General features: G+C 44.6%; 1 protein-coding gene across 2 annotated transcripts in view; it reads right to left on the bottom strand.

The window, feature by feature from the left end:
• THSD7B (thrombospondin type 1 domain containing 7B) overlaps positions 1-23,085 on the bottom strand; it is an 807,368-nt gene that overhangs the window by 654,361 nt on the left and 129,922 nt on the right. For both annotated transcript variants that reach the window (XM_073634254.1, XM_073634253.1), the window contains exon 2: positions 4,372-4,558. The gene's annotated coding sequence lies outside the window, so the exon portion shown is untranslated. The remainder of the gene's footprint in view (positions 1-4,371; positions 4,559-23,085) is intronic.

Here is a 23,085-nt window from a genome sequence, read left to right on the forward strand (position 1 = left end):
TGACAACACAGTGTATACAGTGGGGCAAAAAAGTATTTCGTCAGCCACCAATTGTGCAAGTTCTCCCACTTAAAAAGATGAGAGAGGCCTGTAATTGTCATCATAGGTATACCTCAACTATGAGAGACAAAATGTGGAAACAAATCCGGACAACCACATTGTCTGATTTTTGAAAGAATTTATTTGCAAATTATGGTGGAAAATAAGTATTTGGTCAATATCAAAAGTTCATCCCAATACTTTGTTATATGTCCTTTGTTGGCAATGACAGAGGTCAAACGTTTTCTGTAAGTCTTCACAAGGCTGTCACACACTGTTGCTGGTAGGTTGGCCCATTCCTCCATGCAGATCTCCTCTAGAGCAGTGATGTTTTGGGGCTGTCGCTGGGCAACACAGACTTTCAACTCCCTCCAAAGGTTTTCTATGGGGTTGAGATCTGGAGACTGGCTAGGCCACTCCAGGACCTTGAAATGCTTCTTACGGAGCCACTCCTTCATTGCCCGGGCGGTGTGTTTGGGATCATTGTCATGCTGAAAGACCAAGCCACGTTTCATCTTCAATGCCCTTGCTGATGGGAGGAGGTTTGCACTCAAAATCTCACGATACATGGCCCCATTCATTCTTTCATGTACACAGATCAGTCGTCCTGTGTCCTTTGCAGAGAAACAGCCCCAAAGCATGATGTTACCACCCCCATGCTTCACAGTAGGTATGGTGTTCTTTATCAGCATTCTCTCTCCTCCAAACATAACGAGTTGTGTTTCTACCAAATAGTTCTACTTTGGTTTCATCTGACCATATGACATTCCCCAATCCTCTTCTGGATCATCCAAATGCTCTCTAGCAAACCTCAGACGGCCCCGGATATGTATTGGCTTAAGCAGGGGGACACATCTGGCACTGCAGGATCTGAGTCCCTGGTGGTGTAGTGTGATGGTAGCCTTTGTTACGTTGGTCCCAGCTCTCTGCAGGTCATTCACTAGGTCCCCCCGTGTGGTTCTGGGATTTTTGCTCAGCATTCTTGTGATCATTTTGACCCCACGGGGTGAGATCTAGCATGGAGCCCCAGATCGAGGGAGATTATCAGTGGTCTTGTATGTCTTCCATTTTTTAATTATTGCTCCCACAGTTGATTTCTTCACACCAAGCTGCTTGCCTATTGCAGATTCAGTCTTCCCAGCCTGGTGCAGGTCTACAATTTTGTTTCTGGTGTCCTTCGACAGCTCTTTGGTCTTCACCATAGTGGAGTTTGGAGTGTAACTGGTTGAGGTTGTGGACAGGTGTCTTTTATACTGATAACAAGTTCAAACAGGTGCCATTAATACAGGTAATGAGTGGAGGACAGAGGAGCCTCTTAAAGAGGAAGATAGAGGTCTGTGAGAGCCAGAAATCTTGCTTGTTTTTTAGGTGACCAAATACTTTTTTTCCACCATAATTTGCAAATACATTCTTTCAAAAATCGGACAATGTGATTGTCTGGATTTGTTTCCACATTTTGTCTCTCATAGTTGAGGTATACCTATGATGAAAATTACAGGCCTCTCTCATCTTTTTAAGTGGGAGAACTTGCACAATTGGTGGCTGACTAAATACTTTTTTGCCCCACTGTGTATATATATATATATATATATATATATATATATATATATATATATATATATACACACATATACGCAGTATATAAAAGAATACACACACATATACAGTATATACAGTATACAGTATATACAGTGCCTTGATAAAGTATTCATACCCCTTGAAATTTTCCAAATTTTGTCATGTTACAACCAAAAACGTAAATGTATTTTATTGGGATTTCATGTGATAGATCAAAGTACAAAGTATTGACTCAGGGGGGCTGAATACAAATGCATGCCACACTTTTCATATATTTATTTGTAAAAAGTTTTGAAAACCATTTACAGCATAATTTTCCTTCCACTTCACAATTATATGCCACTTTGTGTTGGTCTATCACATAAAATCCCTATAAAATACATTTACATTTTTTGGTTGTAACATGACAAAATGTGGAAAATTTCAAGGGATGTGAATACTTTTTCAAGGCACTGTATAGATAAAATCCTGAAGATTGCAACCCCTATACATAGGTAGAGGAGACCTATGAATACACTTTAATTAAACATCAGAAATATTTGAAAAAAAAAAGGCTGCATAATCTTGAGAAGTTATATACAGTATATAAACACACTAGCCTTTCCATGAATAAAGATGCATTCTATTTTTATAATTTTTTAGGGATGCACTGATACCAGTTTTTTAAGACCGAGTACGAGTACCGATGCCGATACCAATTACCGATACCTATTTTTAGTATCATGTGACAGTTTTTTTAGGGCTCGTTCACACCATGCATGCATGAAAACTGATGGGAAAACTGCACAGATTTTTATTTGAAGAGACATCAGTTTCACATTGTTATCATGTGCATTTCAGTGAGTTCTTGCAATTCTACAATTGCCTACAATAGCTTTGTATTTTATTGCAATAACTGTTACCACAAGGTTGAAAGCGCACAATTGTCTAAAATTGTAACCCTTACCCAGGGCTTTTTTTTCTCAGAGAATAGGTGCTGGAACCCACCCTCCCCCAGTCAACTCCCCAATCCAGCCATATCTCGGGTAAAGCGATGCCAAATAATGGATGCGGTCAAGGCTCACCTTCTCCCCCATGAACAGCTCACCCTTCCCCCCTTTCCACAACTCACCCCCCTCGTTCACAACTCATCCCCCAATCCACAGCTCCCCCCCTATCCACAGCTCGCCCCCCTGCCATCCACAGCTCAACTTTCCCCTCATCCACATCTCACCTCTCCCCCCTGTCCACAACTCACCACCCCATCCACAGCTCACCCTCTCCCCCCATCCACAGCTTACCCTCTCCCCCATCCACAGCTCATCCTCTCCCCCCATCCACAGTTCACCCTCTCCCCCCCATCCACCACAGCTCACTCTCCCCCCCAATCCATAGCTCACCTCCCCCCGCTATCCACAGCTCACCCTTCCCCCCCCATCCACAGTTCATCTTCTCCCCCATCCACAGCTCACCCTCTCCCCCCCATCCACCACAGCTCACTCCCCCCCCCCCCAAATCCATAGCTCACCTCCCCCCGCCATCCACAGCTCACTCTCTCCCCCCAATCTACAGCTCCTCTCCCCCCTGTCTGCCCACAGCTCATCCCCCCCCCCCCCCCCCATCCATTCAGATCGCTTTGCTCAGTGCTACACAGATCTGACAGGCAGGGACAGAAGCTGCCACCATAATCACCATTAAAAAGACAGTTTTTGGACTCCAGGCACCCATCAACAGATGTGGGGGGGGGGGGGGTGCCCTGGGTGCCAGTGCTACCACAGAGAAGCTGGTGGAGGAAGCGAGTAAAACTTCCTCCACTGGATTCTGTGTTAAATGACAGGCTGGAGAGGAGAAGGCTGCCAAAGGTGGCGGAATGGCATTCTGCTCCGTTCTGGCTGAAAAAATCCATGCCCTTACCAGAAACACCTGAACTCAGTACTTTGGAAGATTGTGTTCATGCATTTTTGGACATACTTTCCTGCCATTATTACTTGCGAATGATTGGCCCCAGACACAGGCAGTCTGTGTCCAAGGCCAAACGGTGTCATGAAAGGAATGTTGCCTATCTCGAGGCTCTTGAAGCTATCATATTGTGTCACCTTTCAAAAATAATCAGTCAGCATAAGGAAAAAAGAATCTAGGGACCGAGTACTTAAAACGAACCATCTTTTGTTTTAGTTTGTTACTTTTTCTGCTTGGTTCAAAGGTCTCTTTTTTTTATACTGACTGTAAAACCCACATATACTTTACAGTGATTGTAGCCACAGTCCCCCTCAGATAGCTAACATTTGTCCATTGTCTCCCATCAGTATTGGGGTGCCACCTGTCCAGTTTCATCCAGGGGGACTTTTCATTTTGGATAGAGTAATGGAGGGTTTTAACCCCAACAATTTTTTATTTTTTTGCCATCTTTGTAATATTGGGGATATTTCCCATCACTTCCTGTCCCTAAGTCAAAACAGGAAGTGAGAAAATATTCCTCCAAAGTGACGGAATACCTTATGGTTACCAATCTTACCAAAACTAGCATCCCCTATGGAAGATTTATTCCTGTTCTAGTGACAATTAAAATGTGGAATTTCCCTTCATTTCTTAGTGATAATGGTAACCAGGACAAATAGAGAGGGTGCACTTGCCTAATGGTGACACAGACAGCAATACAAACCTTTAATTATACATTAAACTTTACTTTGCATTGCTGATAACTGCATTGATCATTGTCCCTACAGCTTTAAGCTGCCCTGTCTTATATCTGCCATATGGAATATGTTAACCTACCCAATATCAGTCTCACAGAAGCATCGCTTGGATTGGTCCTCTACGCTGGAATAGCACTACGTGATTGGATGTTTGCTATAACTGGTTGAACTTCCCTCTGTTGGGCTCATCACAAGGGTGATCGAAGTATAAAGCAGTCGAACATCTTCCAAACACTTTGTGCATCACTGTGAAGAGCCGGGTTCACCTATAAGACAAAAGTCACAATGGTAAGTGTTCAATCAGTTTAGGAGGAACAATTATTAAGTATACAAATAAAAGGTTTGCCGCTGCCTTGCTAGATTCTTCTTTCTATGTCCCTATATATTTAAAGCTGAACTCCATGCATATACAAAAGACACACATTTATGCAGCTCTGTATCCATTAATACATTATTAAATGTATTATTCTACAGTAAGCAATAAAATACCTACATTTAAAAAGAAGTATTGGATTTTTTTTTTTTTTTAGAGAAGCATACTTACATCTGTCACTGCCAGTTCTGACTGAGAACTGAGCAATCAAACACAGCCGATTGCTCGGTTCTCACAGCTCTGTGCTCTGATGCCCACTTACTGAGGCGCTGGGCTGTGGAGGGGGCAGGAGCAGCCGGCTCAGGCTCTCAGCGGCTCGCTAAGAGGCTGAGCCGGATGCCGGTCCAGGGATCTGGGCGGATCATCACCATATGGTCACAATCCTTCCCGAGCCTGGACCGGCTCTGTGATGTCAGCAGACAGCGGACTTCAGCCCACTGCTTGCTAAAAACGGTTCACGGAAGTGCAGAATGAAATGCAGACCTGTGATGCACAGGAGAACATAGCCAAATGAGCTTTGGCTGTCCTTCTCCCTTAACCTTGTATCGGTGTCTTGCAATCCCTTGTACAATAGAGCGCAGACTGGGAGATTGAGATTGCACATGGAGAGAGCATGACATTTTTTCCAAAACCTTCCATGTCCCTGCAGTGAAAATAAAGTTTATACTCATACAATAAAAGTGTAGGAATGCAAAATGGGCGTTCAAATGTTGGAAGGCTCTGGATGGGGCTTGATTTTGAAGGAACAATAAAGTGTAGCGCCCTGGGATTTAGTCAAGGAGCTCCTCACCAAATTCCTTGTCAGGAGTAGCAACTGTAGATAGTTGTTAGAGATCTATTGAGTTCTCCCTAAGTTTTGGCCTTGTTGTACTTTTCTCTTTTGCCACTAGGTGGCCGGGCACTTGGTGGCATTAGATGTGAGAACGATATTTCAAGGTCAAGTTATCGGTATATGGGATATCTCAGCCAATGGGCCTGGGTTTTCTTGAATCCCTTAGCCTGCTGGGAGAACCTATATATTTGGGTGGAGTCAGGTGATCTATGTTCTGTGCCACCCGGACTGCTGTCTGGGTGAACGCACGTCGTGCACCCTGGGCTGCTAGGCCAGAGATTGGGCCTAGCCCTGGGGCTTCTGGCTGCCAGGCTGTCTGAGGGCCTATCCAGAAGTAAGAGGGCAGCGCAGGGTTGGGACTGCAGCTTGCAGTTCAACCAACGACGGTTCTGTCGGCCAGAGAACCTGTCGTGGTCGGAGGTAGAAGGGAAGCTGTCACCATTAAGGGGCCAACCACCTTTACCAGGGACCACAGTGAGTAACGGAAGCAAGTACCGGAGCAGTATTCTCCCCGAACGGGCACGGTGGAGAATCTGGAAACTTCAGGCGGTGATCAAGTCAGGGACCCAACCAGAGCAGGTGACGCTTGCAGAGCAGCCTTGTGTGTCAAGCAAGGGACCGAGCTGGTTAGCAGGGGTGAAGCTTGAAAGGTATCTGGAGTGCCAAGCTAGGGACCAAGCAGGGAAGCGTGGGTGACGCTGGAGGGAGATACCACCGCAAAAGCCTTGAGGAGCTCACGGGATTCAGAATCAGTGAATCAGAGAGTCCAGTGAGAGACTAGGAGCTTAAGGGGCTGAAGAGCTACAAGTGGACATTGTAGTGAAGCTGAGAGAACTGTTAGGAGCTGTTAGATACTATTGCCATAGGAGACAGCAAACCTGCACGTGCAAAAGTGGCATCTTGCTGGGGCCTTTCCTTGCGCGGCTGTCCTCCTATTGAAGTCTCCGACTCTGCCAATTGAAATTGTAACAACTCAAGGGTGTCTTGGCCCTAAACCTCTTTCCCTTGCAAAATATAAAAAGGACTGTTAAAAAAAATAAAACCTCTTTTGCATCCAAGAATTGTCTGGTGCCCAATGACTTTCACCATCTTTGCACCCACTATGCCTCACAACTACATATTGAAGGATGTCAGCTGTCTTTGGCCTCGAAGGTTCTCATTAGACTGGGAGAGGTAAAAGACTTTGCTACAAAAGACTGTAATCTTTTACAAATGGCTGATTGGTGATCCCGGGCTCCCCATATTACAATATATATTTATTTGTGTTCTCATCCTTTTCTGTACCTATCCTTCAAATGTATTTTATTTTTTTGTATTCTTTTGCATTTTGTATCCTGTATTTATCTTCAAAAAACTTGATTGAAAAAAACAAAATAAAAATCGTTGCAAAGACTATACCTCCCTTAGGCTAGGTTCACACTGCTGCGAATTTTATTGCGAATTTGAGCCGCTGCGATCGCTCAAATTCGCAAGTCATTTTAATAACATTGTTTTCCATGAGTGCTGTTCACATCAATGCGTTGCGAATTTAACCTGCGTAAAAAAAGGGTCCTGTCCGAGTTTGATCCGTGTGCAATGCGAATTCAGCTCCATAGATTGCAAAATTTGCAGTAGAATCGCAAGAACACACAAAGAATTCGCAATGCAAATTTGCAACGCAATCGGATCAAAATCGCGCTAAATTCGCACTGCAGCAGTGTGAACCTAGCCTTAAACATGATAAAACGGAGAAGTCTTATTGCCTTTAGAATGTGCAGTTTTGTAAGAAGAAAAAAATCTGAAATGGCTCCTGAACACAAAAATCCAATTTCCCCTTTAAATTCAGCAGCTTTGCAGCAGATGTGGGATCCGAATTGTATCTCTTTGCTTTTATTCAATTATCAGCTCTTTCCGCCTCTTAATAGAACATATTTTGAACAAACAGTTTTGTTGACTCTTGAGATGTGTCAAACTGCAGCGCCAACACCGAGACATACTCGGCTAAGTCAGCAGTGTGAACGGGACCTAATTGAGATGCTGTAAAACCAGGAGATAGTCAGGGATAATGGATGCCTCAGGGGCAATTATAGAAGTTAATGTGTCAGTTTTTTTCCTTGGCAAATAAAACGCTTTCTCATACTTGTTTTAAAATCTTCCTGTGTCGTGTCGGTGCTCAGGTGACGGATATTTCTGCATCTGATTCTAATCTACCGGCATTAAAACAGAAATCCACACATGCTGAGGATAGAGGGAGAACATTTGTTATTCGACGTTTCTCGATCAGCAGATTAAACTGCTGAATGGAATTATATAAAGTGCTGGAATACTTTAGTAGTAAATAAATGCTGTAACCTTAGAAGACCATAGAGAGTGAAGCGGTAACTATTATTTCAGACCAGGGCTTTCCAAGCTTTCTAAACAAATGGCCAGTTTACAGTCCTTCAGACTTTAGGGGGGCTGGACTGTGGCCAGTGGGGGTAGAAAATGTTCTGGTGTCAGTGGAAATAAACAGTGCCCCATTTTTGGTATTAGAGGGGGGAATAGTGCCCCATCATTGGTGTCAGTAGAAGGAGTAGTACCCCATCATTGGTATTACTCAGAGCAATAGTGCCCCATCATTGGTGTCAGTGGGAGTAATAGAGCCCAGTCATTGGTGTCATTGGGGGGAATAGTGCCCCATCATTGGTATCAATGAGAGGAATAGTGCCCCATCATTGGTATTCATGAGAGGAATAGTGTCCCATCATTGGTGATAATGAGAGGAATAGTGTTCCATCATTGGTTTCAATGGGAGGAATAGTGCCCCATATTTGCTATCGATGGGAGGAATAGTGTCCCATCATTGGTATCAGTGGGAGGAATAGTGCGCCATCATTGGTGTCAATAAGAGGAGCAATGGGGGTTATTTACGAAAGGCAAATCCACTTTGCACTACAAGTGCACTGCAAATGCACTTGTAAGTGCACTGAAAGTACACTTGGAAGTGCAGTCGCTGTAGATCTGAGGGGAAGATCTGAACTGAGGGGAAGTTCTGCTGATTTTATCATCCAATCATGTGCAAGCTAAAACGCTCTTTTTTTATTTCCTTGCATGTCCCCCTCAGATCTACAGCGACTGAACTTCCAAGTGCACTTACAAGTAAATAACCCCCAATGTTCCATCATTGATGTCAGTGGGAGGAATAATGCTCCATTGTTAGTATCAGTGGGGGGAATAGTGTCCCATCATTGATACTAATGAGAGGAATAGTGCCCCATAATTGGTATCAATGGAAGGAATAGTGTCCCATCATTGGTGTCAGTGAGAGTAATAGTGTCTAATCATTGGCATCAAAAAGAGGAACAATGTTCCATCATCGGTGTCAGTAGGAGGAATAATGCTCCATTGTTGGTATCAGTGGGAGGAATAGTGTCTCATCATTGGTGTCAATAAGAGGAACAATGTTCCATCATTGGTGTCAGTGGGAGGAATGGTGCCCCATCGTTGGTGTCAGTGGGAGAAAAAGTGCCCCATCATTGGTGTCAGTGGGTGGAATAGTGCAACATTGTTGGTGTCAGTGGCAGGAACTATGCCCCACCGTTGCTGTCAGCAGGTGGAATAATGCTCCATAGGTCGCTGACAGCACACCGCTCCCAGTGTGCTCCCTGCCCTGCAGCCTGACAGCAGAGCCCAGCCTTGAGGCAGCAGCTCTTCCTTCTCTAAGGTCTGGCTAAGTAATTGGAAGGGTTGGTAGAAGAGCTCTGTAGTGGGGGGGCTTTGTAGTGGGGGATGGGGGAGGGGTTGAGGAATGGGCTCTGTACTGGGAGGGATGGATGGGGATAGAACTTTGTAGTGTGGAAAGACGAAAAAATTTGAAGGGGGTGTTAGGGGGTTACGGATAGAGCTCTGTACTCGGAAGGGGGTTAATTTTTGGTTGTGCACTGGCCTGTGTACTAGCCATTACTGAGCCCTGCACAATTTGTACTTCTGCCCCTTGTGCAATTTGCATTCCTGAGCCCTGCATGATACACACTCCTGAGCTCTGCATGATACACACTCCTGAGCCCTGCATGATACACACCCCTGAGCTCTGCATGATACACACCCCTGAGCCCTGCATGATACACACCCCTGAGCTCTGCATGATACACACCCCTGAGCTCTGCATGATACACACCCCAGAGCTCTGCATGATACACACCCCTGAGCCCTGCATGATACACACCCCTGAGCCCTGCATGATACACACCCCTGAGCTCTGCATGATACACACCCCTGAGCTCTGCATGATACACACCCCTGAGCCCTGCATGATACACACCCCTGAGCCCTGCATGATACACACCCCTGAGCCCTGCATGATACACACCCCTGAGCCCTGCATGATACACACCCCTGAGCTCTGCATGATACACACCCCTGAGCTCTGCATGATACACACCCCTGAGCCCTGCATGATACGCACCCCTGAGCCCTGCATGATACACACTCCTGAGCCCTGCATGATATATACTGCTAAGACTTGCATGCTGTGCGATACATACTTCTGAGCCCTGCGCCTTGCAAGATATGCACTCCTGAGCCCTCAAGTACCACAGACACAGGTATATTTTTCACCCACTGACACTGATGCAGCTCCATTTTTGCTCTTAACAACACCACTGATGCAGGTGCATTTTCTGCTTTTCAGTGACACCAAAGACACAGAAACTTTTTATTTTTTTATTTCATTTCAATGACACCACTGACACATGGGCAATTTTTTCCCCAATGACACTGATGCAGTGCCATTTTTCTTCCTAGCAAAACCACCGATGCATTTTTTTCCTTCCAGTGACACCCCAGATGCAGGGAATTTTTTTAATTTCAGTGACACCTCAGATGCATGGACATTTTTCCATCTGGTGACACCACCGATGCAGGGGCATTTGTTCTTTTCACTGACACTACCAAATCAGGGTTTCAGTTTCCCATCTTCGCCCTGAGCAATGGATGACCTTGTCCCAGCACTGGTTGTGGTGCGCTGCACTGGAGAAAAATAGTGTAGGTCTGGTCTTGACAGTGACGTGGTGCCTTGGCACTCAATGAAATAAATGGGCCGCATTGATGCAGTATACTCTGACCCCTTACACAACATGTTCATTTATGCACCGCAACCATTTCTTATCTCCTAGATCTAAATGATCTAAACCTTAAATCAGCCATTCTCAACCAGGGTTCCTTGGAACCCTGGGGTTCCTCCAGACGTTGTTAGGGGTTCCTTGACCTGATGAACCACCTTTTTGATGGTGCCTACAGAGTTCAAGGGTTCAGCATCATTTAGCAAAGCCAGCAGCATGACACAAAATATATTTTTAGCTGTCTTTAAGGGTGGCCTTCTGAGCACCACTTTAAGGGGAACATTCTTCCTATTGACCACCAGTATAAGGGGCATTGTTCCTATTGACCCCTGTTGAATTGGTTTTAGTAAGGGTTCCTTAGAGACCTGAAAATAATTTTTGGGGTTCCTCTAGGGTTAGAAGGTTGAAAAAGCCTGCCTTAAATGATGCCCTGGGTACCCCAAATCCTCAGCCTCTGTGGTACTGGCAGGTTTATGTAACATCATATAATTAAGACTTTACAAAACATACAATGTTAACTGGTTGTCTTGGGGACCATAGGCAATGTGATTTACAATGAGCCCCAGAAGTGCTATTTGGAATGTGTTTTAACAGAAACCTGCAAGGTCATTCTTCATAATGACATCAGAGACGTATATACAGTATATTTTATTACATAATGACTGTCCTTCATCGGCCATCACTAAGTGCTGCATTATTTCTGCTACATTACTTTCATCCCTTCGCTGATCCTTTATTGTCTGATGTTGTTACGGCAATCATTACAATACATAAAAGTACATCCACATCAAAGTACAACTCCAGGCCACACTAAGAAGAACACCCTTTAGTCTACTTATATATTCCTTTAAATACCATTACATGCATTTTATATACTGCTAATAAATTCTCTAAAAATCTGTATTGGGTTCCTGTAATCTACTGAACACCTGAAATCAAAGAGGGGGTGCCAGTGTGAGTGGGCAGTAAGAGGAGGTGATTAAAACTGGACTCCATGCAAACAGCCAAATACACAGATAAAATACATACACTCACCTGCCACTTTATTAGGTACACCTTGCTAGTACCGTGTTGGACCCCCTTTTGCCTTCAGTACGGCCTTAATTCTTCCTGGCTTAGATTCAACAAGGTGTTGGAAACATTCCTCAGAGATTTCAGTCCATTTCAGTCCATATTGACATGATAGCAATCACGCAGTTGCTGCAGATTTGTCGGCTGCACATCCATGATGCCAGTCTACCATTTCACCACATCCTAATGAGATGAGATCTGGTGAGTGTGGAGGCCATTGGAGTACAGGGACCTCATTGTCCAGTGGTGAGATGATTTGAGCTTTGTGACATGGTGCATTATCCTGCTGGAAAGAGCCATCAGAAGATGGGGACACTGTAGTCATAGAGGGATGGACATGGTCAGCAACAATACTCAGGTAGGCCGTGGCATTTAATCGATGCTCAATTTGCACTAAAGGGCCCAAAGTGTGCCAAGAAAATATCCCCCCCACACCATTACACCCCCACCAGTCTGAAGCATTGATACAAGGCAGGATGGATCCATGCTTTCATGTTATTTATGCCAAATTCTGACCCTACCATGGGAACGTTGCAGTTGAAATCGAGACTCATCAGACCAGGCAACGTGTTTACAATCTGTTGTCCAATTCTTTGTGCGAATTGTAGTCTCAGTTTCCTGTTCTTAGCTGACAGGAGTGGCACCCGGTGTGGTCTTCTGCTGCTGTAGCCCACCTGCTTCGAGGTTTGATATTCTGTGCATTCAGAGATGGTATTCTGCATACCTTGGTTGCAACCAGTGGTTATTTGAGTTACTGTTGCTTTTCTATCATCCGGAACCAGTCTGCCCATTCTCCTCTGACATCATAAAGGTATTTTCCTCCACACAACTGCCGCTCACTGGATATTTTTTCCGACCATTTTCTGTAAACCCGAGAGATGGTTGTGCGTGAAAATCACAGTTTTTGAAATACTCAGACCAGCCCTTCTGGCACCAACAACCATGCCACGTTCAAAGTCACTTAAATCCCCTTTCTTCCCCATTCCGATGCTCGGTCTGAACTTCAGCAAGTTGTCTTCACCATGTCTAGATGCCTAAATGCATTGGTTTGCTGCCATGTGATTGGCTGATAAGGCAATTTGTGTTACCAAGCATTTGAAAAGGTGTACCTAATAAAGTGGCTGGTAAATGGGATCCCATGTATATGGGTGCTGGTTTGCCTGTAAAATCATTTGTATTTCTGTCCATAAAGTCCTAAGAATTACAAAGCTCTGCCACATAGTACGGCCCTTTCAGGTTTGCAAAGAGACCTAATTTCTCTCTCCTGCAGTTACCACAAATTGTACCCCTTCCCTAGCCTGTGACTGGATAGTAAAAGTAGAAGCAGCAGACTGATGTTCTCCCCTCATATCAATGTGCTCTTTGTTAGCACATGAGCTTTACAGCACAGCCGACTGACTCCATGTGCTGCTTCTACCTCTCACAATGTGTGAGCTCTGCTGTACAAAGACTGTAAGATACCCGCTACTGATAACAGGACAGATCCAGGTAATTACGTTTCTTGAAAAGTGAATGGTAAAAGAGCTACCCCTCTAATAAGGCTTATTGGTAAGGTGCAAAATAAAGAGTTAACCTTAATAACCACTTCCTGTCCGCGTTCTAGCTGAATGACGGCTACAGCGTGGACATACTTTGCAGGGAGGCCGTCATATGATGTCCTCCAGTACTCGAGCGCCTTGAGCGCCCCCTGCAGGGCTCGCACGGCACGCTCTGTGATCACCGAGTCAATGAGTTCCTGACCCCTTAATACGTGATCAGCTGTCAGCCAATGACAGCTGATCATGTGATGTAAACAGAGCTGGTAATCGTCTATTTTTTCTCCTCACACTGATAGCGTGAGGAGAAAAAAAAAAAGCTGATCACCGGCTGCTGTCAGAGAGACATCAGTCCTAAACAAGAAGAGCAGCCACCGCCTCACCTGTGACCACCTGTGCCACCTGCCAGTGCCACCTACCAGTGCACAACAGCGCCGCCTACCAGTGCCCACCAGCACCACCTATTAGTGCCCACAATGCCACCTATCAGTGTCCACAGTGTCACCTATCAATGCCCATCAGTGCCACCTGTTAATGCCACCTATCAGTGCTAATCAGTGCCTCATCACCAGTGCTGCCTATCAGTGCCACCTATCAGTGCTAATCAGTGCCTCATCACCAGTGCTGCCTATCAGTGCCACCTATCAGTGCCCATCAGTGCCACCTATCAGTGCCCATCAGTGCCATCTATCAGTGCTACCTATCACTTCCCATCAGTGCCACCTATCAGTGCCCATCAGTGCCATCTATCAGTGCTACCTATCATTGCCCATCAGTGCCACCCATGAATGCCACCCATCAGGGCCCATCAGTGAAGCCTCATTAGTTCCGCCTTATCAGTGCCCATCAGTGCTACCTTATCAGTGCATATCAATGAAGGAGAAAAATTACCTGTTTGCAAAATTTTATAACAAACTATGAAAACTGTTTTTTGTTTTTTTTTCAAAATTTTCCGTCTTTTTTTGTTTGTTTAGCAAAAAATAAAAAGCCTAGTAGTGATTAAATACCACCAAAAGAAAGCTCTATTTGTGTGAAAAAAATGATAAAAATTTCATTTGGGTACAGTGTTGTATGACCGCGCAATTGTCATTCAAAATGCGACAGCGCTGAAAGCTGAAAATTGGTCTGGGCAGGAGGAGGGGGGGGGGGGGGCTGGGTTAAGTGCCCTGTAAGCAAGTAGTTAAAAAATGAATCAGCCTGTGCAAAAATAATACCCAAAAAAGGGTATATGAAATTAATAGCTACTGACAAATAATTAATTCTTATTTCATACTGTGGATCATAATCATATCAAGTGAATAAAAACACCAAATATACAACATATTCTCATACAATAAATCCATGTGATCAAACTCAAAAGATAATAAGAATAAGCCGTGACCCAAAGTTTATTGAATAAAGAGACTCCTCTGTGATTGTGGTGTTTATCACGAATCACCTCCAGTGCCCCTTCACCTTTCAAACTATGCGCTCACCCCATATACAGACCTTCCACAGGTCACTATAAGCCTTCCCCTTAAGGGGTGTCACTTCCAATAGCGGGCAGCTGGGATCCTACTCCAGGGACATTTGTTCCAGTGTGCAGTGATCCTTATATGTATGGTGCTCATAAAATCAGGGAAACTGACATAGTGCTGAATCGTTTTAAAAAAACATTTCTTTAATAAAACTATAAAAGCAAAAAACTCAAATTTTCGGGTGCAATTCCTCTAGTGCACTTAGGCATTGCACTTGACATAGTCAGGGTGTGTATGCCCTCGTTTGTCACTTGAATCATTTCCTGCCCGTGCACAATGATGTCACAAAGTCCTGGCAGCCGCGTTTCGTCACTCGTCTCATGACTTCCTCTAGGAGAGTTACGCTGCTTGCATTGAAGCTGAACTCAGGGAGTGAGTTTTATTGCATAGCTAACCTCTTCCCAGCAGCCTTATGCATATATGTGGCCCTATGTAAACACATTACTGTGCTGGGGGCACACTCCTTGTGTGCCCCCAGCAAAATAACCGGTGGGTACTGGTAAGCAACCAATTCATACTTACGAATGGGAGCTTTCTGATCATAGGACCACCGTGACCACCAATCACAGCAGTTACTTGATCGGAATGCCCGTTTCCCCCTCATGTAATTTAGAACCTTGTAAAGGGCTAGGAGGTGGCGAAGGCAGCAGAAAGTAGTGCAGGGACTACTTTGAAATCGCTGCGACTTGAAGTCGCACAGACATGAACAGTACTCATTGGAAATCATGGGGTGCGACTTGTCATGCGACTTTGCCATCCCAAGTCGCAGGACAAGTCCAACAAGTGTTAAAGGTGCCTGTAGTACAAATGAATCCAGGTTGGCTCAATGTAAGTGTGAATATCTCATACCTGAGCCATCCCTGTGGAAGCCGGCAATTGCTGTAGTAGTTGGTGTTATTACAGTGATAGCAGTATTCTCCCAGGTCCTGTGCCGAGCAGCTGCCCTTCTGCTTTCTACTAAGGGTCCATTCACACTTGTACGACTCCAAAGTGGCACGAATTTGGAGTGCAACTTTGGGGCAACTTTGATGCAACTTTGGATGGGTGCGGATTGAGTACGAATTTGGATTTGATCAATGATAATGGACAACTGTTGCTCTTTGGTCTTGCCCATGATGCTGAGGTTTGAGGCTGGGTTCACACTATCTTCGCATGCGGCTCACAGCAGGGGTCCGGTGCGTCCCCATTCACCATTTCAAGTCCAATTTCAGCCCGAATTTTTGGCTGAATTTGGACGTGAAACAGACCAGAAGACGCACAGGACCTCTGTGCAAATTCGCCCTGGAGCCGCTCCGGAGATGTGTGAATCGGCTCCATAAAGAGCCGGTCAAAATCTACTGCTATTGCGAACTGGATGCGGGGAAATTTACATTATCTGCAGGCAGGGGCGGACTGACAACTCATGGGGCCCCCAGGCAATAGGAGATTATGGGGCCCCCAGGCAATCAGAGATTATGGGGCCACACAGTATACACACACAGTATACAATCACACAGTATACACATACATGTACACATAGTATACACAGACATGTTTCTATTGGCTGAGAAGGTACTGGAGAGGTGAGGCAGCTATAATCTTGGGATTTTTAGACCAAAAGGATATTGGTAAGGGACATTTCAGAGACAGATGTAAAAAAAACACAGATTTTTACATACTGTCCCTGGTTTTACTGAAGCTGGCAACCCTGATGGGGCCCCCTAGTGGCCCAGGGCCCTCGGGCAGTGCCCAAGTGGCTCAATGGTCAGTCCGCCCCTGTCTCCAGGAGATCAAATAATGATTTTCCCCACTGTATGTTAATAAATGTATTTACATTGCAGCGATCACATTCACAAATATCAAATTAACAAAAAAAAAAAACCCCAAAGAATGACCCTCGTGCCTATTTATTCACGATCAGCACAGAAAACAGTCATTTTCATTTGATATCCCCCGTATGTCAACCGGTCAATCATCGGCTAATTACAGTAAAACAAATCTGGTTATTAAATAGAACATGATTGGTTATTAGACATTTCGGATGACAGATCAGTGATCATTAGGGTCCATTTCACCGTGACAGAAGCAATCATTCCAATGGCTGCTAATTGTTAGCTCTGTTACTTAACTAACGCTCATCACACAGGCACAATTACTAAGCCAATAATGACAATGTTTGCTTAATTACCCGAAAAAACTTCCCCACAACAAAATCCCGCATTGTACAGGAAGTCACATTTATTGGCAGGAATGGAAAAATGTAATCAAATGATATTATTCTGGGAAAATGTATAAAATGAATAATCCGTCCTAATACGGGGCCATATGCTGCAGACGCAGGCATGTTTGTGTTGGCTCTTTGCTTTAGGCACTCAATGCCTGTGATCAGATGGTGGGGATGAGATGAAAATATAAAGAAAATCAAAAGGGGACTCTACTGTATGAATAATTAAGTGTGTGGAGTGTAATATATATACAGGGCGCAGTGTTTTCTCCACCCGTCTGCATATCCACTTTAATAAAAATGTATAGATCTATGTATGTGATCGCACACAAAGCCTGCTTCCCTTTGATCGCCTGCAGCACAATCCTACTTCAGTTCTGCTGTAAAACGCTGGAACCCGTATCTGTTTATTTCATTTGATTAAAGTGTATGCAAACCCTAACAATGGACTTCTCTTATTTGTTCCCTTTTGTCTTGTTAAAGAATATGTAAACCCAACATATTCCTGATATGTGGCTGCTGTACCATGTACTGTATCAGCAAGTCTCCCGATCTCTTTGTATTGCTACGTTTTGTGTGAAATCCCTGGTGTTCCTGCCAGTCCCTTCTTTACTATTAAAAACTGACCGCACTAGGAGGGAGAGCACAGCACGGTCAGTTTTCTGGCTGTACTTGGAGCTAATCTAATGATTAGGTGTTGACACATGCCAATCCCCTGCACAGATATTCACTGGGGAAACCAGTGTGATGATGTTTCTCCTCCCCTAGCTCCTTGTGCAGCTGAGGGTATGTGATCACCTGTGTTTCTTTCGTTGATGAAAATATTTTCATTATATTTTTTTTTCAGCGGTTTGTTTCCAGTGAGGAAAACTAACGAAAATTACCCCACATTTTCCTCAATTGATGAAAATCAATTTCAATTTTCATCAACAAACTAAAACAGAATGAAAATGTAACGGAGGGATGTTTACCTATGGGAAATTCCGGTTTTCTCGGAGCTTCATCTGTAAAGTCCGTCAGTGTTACCCCTCCTAGCAAGCAAGGCAGCAACTGTACTGTTCCTTTGTGCACGGCTGATCACTGATCGTGGTGAAGGACCAATCACAGCAGCCCTTTACCATGTGTCAAATGAATCACAGCTAATCACATGTAAACACACTTGCCAGTTATCAGCATTCCTTTACTCGAGCACTGTCACACCCTGAGGAGAGGAGCAGAGTGCTGGTAACCCACAAGTGTGACAGGGGACATGTACTGTACACAGATAATCAGTGCCCTGTCTACCAGTGCAGCCCCATCAGTGCCCTTTTAGCGCCCATCAGCGCGGCCTATCAGTGCCCCATCAGTGCCACCTATCAGTGCCTCCTCATCAGTGCAGCCTATCAGTGCCCATCAGTGCCTCCTCATCAGTGCTGCCTATCAGTGCCTCCTCATTAGTGCGACCTATCAGTGCCCATCAGTGCCACCTCTCAGTGCCCATCAGTGCCTCCTCATCAGTGCAGCCTATCAGTGCCCATCAGTGCCGCCTATCAGTGCCCATCAGTGCCTCCTCATCAATGCCGCCTATCAGTGCCCATCAGTGCTGCCTATCAGTGCCTCCTCACCAGTGCAGCCTATCAGTGCCCATCAGTGCTGCCTATCAGTGCCTCCTCATTAGTGCCTCCTCATTAGTGCCTCCTCATCAGTGCCCCCTATTAGTGCCCATGTGCTGCCTATTAGTGCCTCCTCATCAGTGCCATCTATTAGTGCCCATCAGTGCTGCCTGTTAGTGCCTCCTCATTAGTGCCACCTATCAGTGCCCATCGGTGCTGCATATCCGTGCCTATCAGTGCCGCATATCCATGCCACCTCATCCGTGCCCATCAGTGCAGCCTTATCAGTGCCTCCTCATTAGTGCCACCTATCAGTGCCTCCTCACCAGTGCCACCTATCAATGCTCATCAGTTCCACCTATTAGTGCCCATCAGTGCCTCCTCATCAGTGCTTCCCTATCAGTGCCCATCAGTGCTGCCTATTAGTGCCCATCAGTGCTGCCTATCAGTGCCTCCTCATTAGTGCCTCCTCATCAGTGCTACCTCTCAGTACCCATCAGTGCTGCATATCCGTGCCCATCAGAGCCACATATCCGTGCCTATCATTGGCACATATCTGTGCCGCCTCATCCGTGCCCATCAGTGCAGCCTTATCAGTGCACAAAGAAGAAATATTACTTATTTGCAAAATGTTATAATGAAAGCTAAAAAAGTCTTGTTTTTTTTTTTCCAAATTCTTGGTCTTTTTGTTTAGCAGAATGTTAAAAAAAAACCCAAAAAACAAACAAAAAAACAGGTGATTAAATACCACCAAAAGAAAGCTCTATCTGGCTCTAAAAAAAAAAAAAAAAAAAAAAAAGATCATTTAATTTGGGTACAGTGTTGCATGACCGCACAATTGTCATTCAAAGTGTGAAAGCTGAAAATTGGCCTGGGCAGGGAGGGAGTAAAAGTGCCCGGTATTGAAGTGGTTAAAGTAATGTATTGGGTCTCTTTCAAATGCATATTTAGTCAAAGTCATGCCGCCCTTCAATAAAACAGAACTTGATTTAACGGCACAAAAGAAAAGGAGAAAACCCGTGAAATCTCCCCTCCTCGTTTATCACATATCTCCGTATGACAATGTGAATTCAATTCTGATTCTCTTTGTAGAAACTTCTGTCACTTGCACAATTATATTCAAACAAAAGCCCATTTTGTTAATGTCTCCTTCTGAGCAGCAGCTTGCCAACCAATCCGGCTCTGACAAATATTTGATTTCCGCACAGAGCGGGATAAACGCCGACGGGATGCCAGAGATCTGTCATTTATCTGACGTTCACATGAAAGGCGTCCAGATGTGCTTCAAATCGATGGCTGGCTCGCCAAAAAAACGGCAATCTTTACTTCGCACAAAATTCTTTCATCCCATTGATAAAGAGATGACCATCAGACACTGAGGTCATTGTTGGGGAGTCTGTTCCCAGATTAAAGAAAAATTCATTTCCGAGCAAAGAAATACATTCCGTATTGGGGGATCTCCTTTAAATTGTGAAAACCAATAGAAAATATACCTGCCGCAAAAAGCAAATGTTTAAGGCAGCTGTAGATGAGACACGTTTAGTAATTGTCATCCTGATCACAATCCTGTGGAGCCCATTACACTTCCTGGCTGGAAGATGTCCAGCATAATCTAGCCCTTTCCTCCCCAACCTTATTATCATTGGCATATTACTTTCATTTAAAGAGGAAGTAAACTCTCCCACTCTGTTGCCACTTTTCATCTAGACCAGGGATATGCAATTAGCGGACCTCCAGCTGTTGCAGAACTACAATTCCCATGAGGCATAGCAAGACTCTGACAGCCACAAGCATGACACCCAGAGGCAGAGGCATGATGGGACTTGTAGTTTTGCAACAGCTGGAGGTCCGCTAATTGCATATCCCTGATCTAGACCATTATATGAAGTTATAAGCAAACATCACCCATTGTAAATAAGCCTCAATCACATATTACTTACATTTTATTAAAACTTTTATAAATGTTTTCTCCAGGGATTAGGCTGTGCCCTTTTAGGTATTGTTTCCCAAGTCTGCACCGCAAATTACTTCCGCCCTTCCACGTATGTCTTGCTGTATTCTCGCACATGCGTGGTCGCGCCTTAACCAAGCCTCCGTTTCGATCCGACGTTGCTATGGCGACCGTGATCATAGCCGACCTGACAGTGCAGAATTACACAGTCATTTTGTCATTCTCATATTGTGCGCCTGTCGGGTTGCTGTATGCTGCGGCTGAACACTGCTAAGCTATGTAGTCCAATGGCAAGGTATACACCCCATGTGATGTCACGCCGTCACATGGGGTGTAGCAGGAAGTTCGGAAAGAATCTGAAGTCTCGCGGGTTTTGATTGCAGCCCCACTGGGAGAGGAAATCACTTCCACGGCATCCTGTCAATGGAGAGACTGTGTAACGGCACTCAGGGCATGCCGTGAAAAACGGGAGAGATGCGCATGCGCCGGTGACATCACTATACAGAACGGGACGTATTACAAGAAAAGTAAGCAAGTAAGGAGACATCTACAAGCAGCAATCATTAGGTTTTTTAAGCAGATTAAAATGTGATAAAGTTGTGGAGGAGAGTTTACAACCACTTTAATGAATTTCAGTCCATCACACATGGGCATGCAAGTGCATGACTGGGGTAGTTCAGATATACCCGCTCACTCTTATTATTATTAAGTAACCAACACCACCCCCCTTACTTCAATAATGACACTAAACTGTGTTGGGTTAACTGGCCAGTTTGGCCTTTTATTAAAACAAAATTATAATTAACCACTTAAGGACCGGAAGGATTTGCCTCCTTGATGACCAGGCCATTTTTTGTGATACGGCACTGAGTCGCTTTAACTGACAAATGCGCGGCCGTGTGACTCTGTACCCAAACAAAATTGATGTCATTTTTTTCCCCCACAAATAGTACTTTCTTTTGGTGGTATTTGATCACCTCTGCGTTTTTTTTTTGGGGGGGGGGTTTGCGCTATAGAAATAAAAAGAGTGACAATTTTGGAGAAAAAAACTACCGTATATTTTTTACTTTTTGCTATAATAAATATCCCCCAACATTTAAATTCTTCATCAGTTTAGGTCGATATGTATTCTTCTACATATTTTTGGTAAAAAAAAAAAAAAATCACAGTAACCGTATTTTGATTGGTTTGCGCAAAAGTTATTGCGTCTACAAAATAGAGAATAGATTTATGGCATTTTTATTATTATTTTTTTTTTATTACTAGTAATGGTGGCGATCAGTGATTTTTAGCCAGACTGCAATATTGCGATGGACAGATCGGACACTTTTGACACTTTTTTGGGACCATTGACATTCATACAGCGATCAGAGCTAAAAATAGCCACTGATTACTGTATAAATGTCACTGGCGGGGAAGCGGTTAACACTAGTGGGCGATCAAGGGGTTAACTGTGTTCCTTCATGTGTGTTCTAACTGTGGGGATGTGGAACGGCCTGGAGAAGGAGACCGATCGTTGTTCCTAATCTTTATGAGCAACAGATCTGTCTCTCCTCCCCTGTCAGAACGGAGATCTCTCTGTTTACATTGACATATCTCAGTTCTGTCTCTCTCAGGAGCGATCGCGGGTGGCCATCGGGCACCGAGACCGCTGGCCACAAGCATCGGCGTCGCACCGGGCGCGCGCTCACGCCCCCTTTAGCACTTAAAGCGGTTGACGTACAGGAAAGGTGATTTGCCCAGGAGAGCCAACCTGCCGCAGTATAACTGTGGCAGACGGTCCTTAAGAGGTTAAAAATAAACATTCATGAACACTCCAGATCGAAGAAGAAGAAACTGGTTGAAGATCCTTGATGACACCATCTCCCACAACTTTGGAGTCTGTGATACCGTTCGGTTAGGTTCAGTCCCCAGTAGCCACACACCTCCTCAAGGACTATCCTAACTGACCACAGACCCCTACCACCTTAACACCTGGTCAGTCTAAACTGAACAAGACGAACCGGAGGACTCCATACCTGAGATGGGTCCCACCGTTTCACCAATCAACCAATGTGTTCGACCCTCGTCAAGGACCCCAACCTCCAACGTCCACACTTATCCAAGAAACCACCAAAACCACGTCACCAGGGCGGGCAGGAGGGCAAATTCAAACTGCAAGTGACGCCCCCTTCACTTCATCCCTGAACTACTAACTCTCCTGCTCCTCCCATCACCCCGTCTGCTCATCCACTCAGGTAAGAGGCTGACCTTTTATAACCAAACCCTTTCTTTCTGACGTTCCTTTCTGTTTTTCTTTCTTTCTGACATCTCTTTCTTTCTTTTTGTCTTCCTTCCTTCCTTCCACACTTTCAGTCATGCATGAGGGATTTGTAAGCAAAAAAATAAATGAGTGTCCAGAATGTGGAAATTAATTTAATTTCCAAAACTGAAAACAACTTTGGAAACTTTGGAAACTCATTTAAGATTTACATGAGATTTTTGATTGGGTCTACATCTTCTTATAGGGGGGATTAAAGTGATACTAAAATCTTGTTTTTTTGGTTAAAAATAACAAACATGTTCTACTTACCTGTTCTGTTGCAGTGGCTTTGCACAGAGCAGTCCAAATCCTCCTCTTTTCGAGTCCCTCGCCGGCACT

This window comes from Aquarana catesbeiana, linkage group LG06 (assembly GCF_042186555.1).
Source record: "Aquarana catesbeiana isolate 2022-GZ linkage group LG06, ASM4218655v1, whole genome shotgun sequence".
Taxonomy (NCBI): Eukaryota; Metazoa; Chordata; class Amphibia; order Anura; family Ranidae; genus Aquarana; species Aquarana catesbeiana.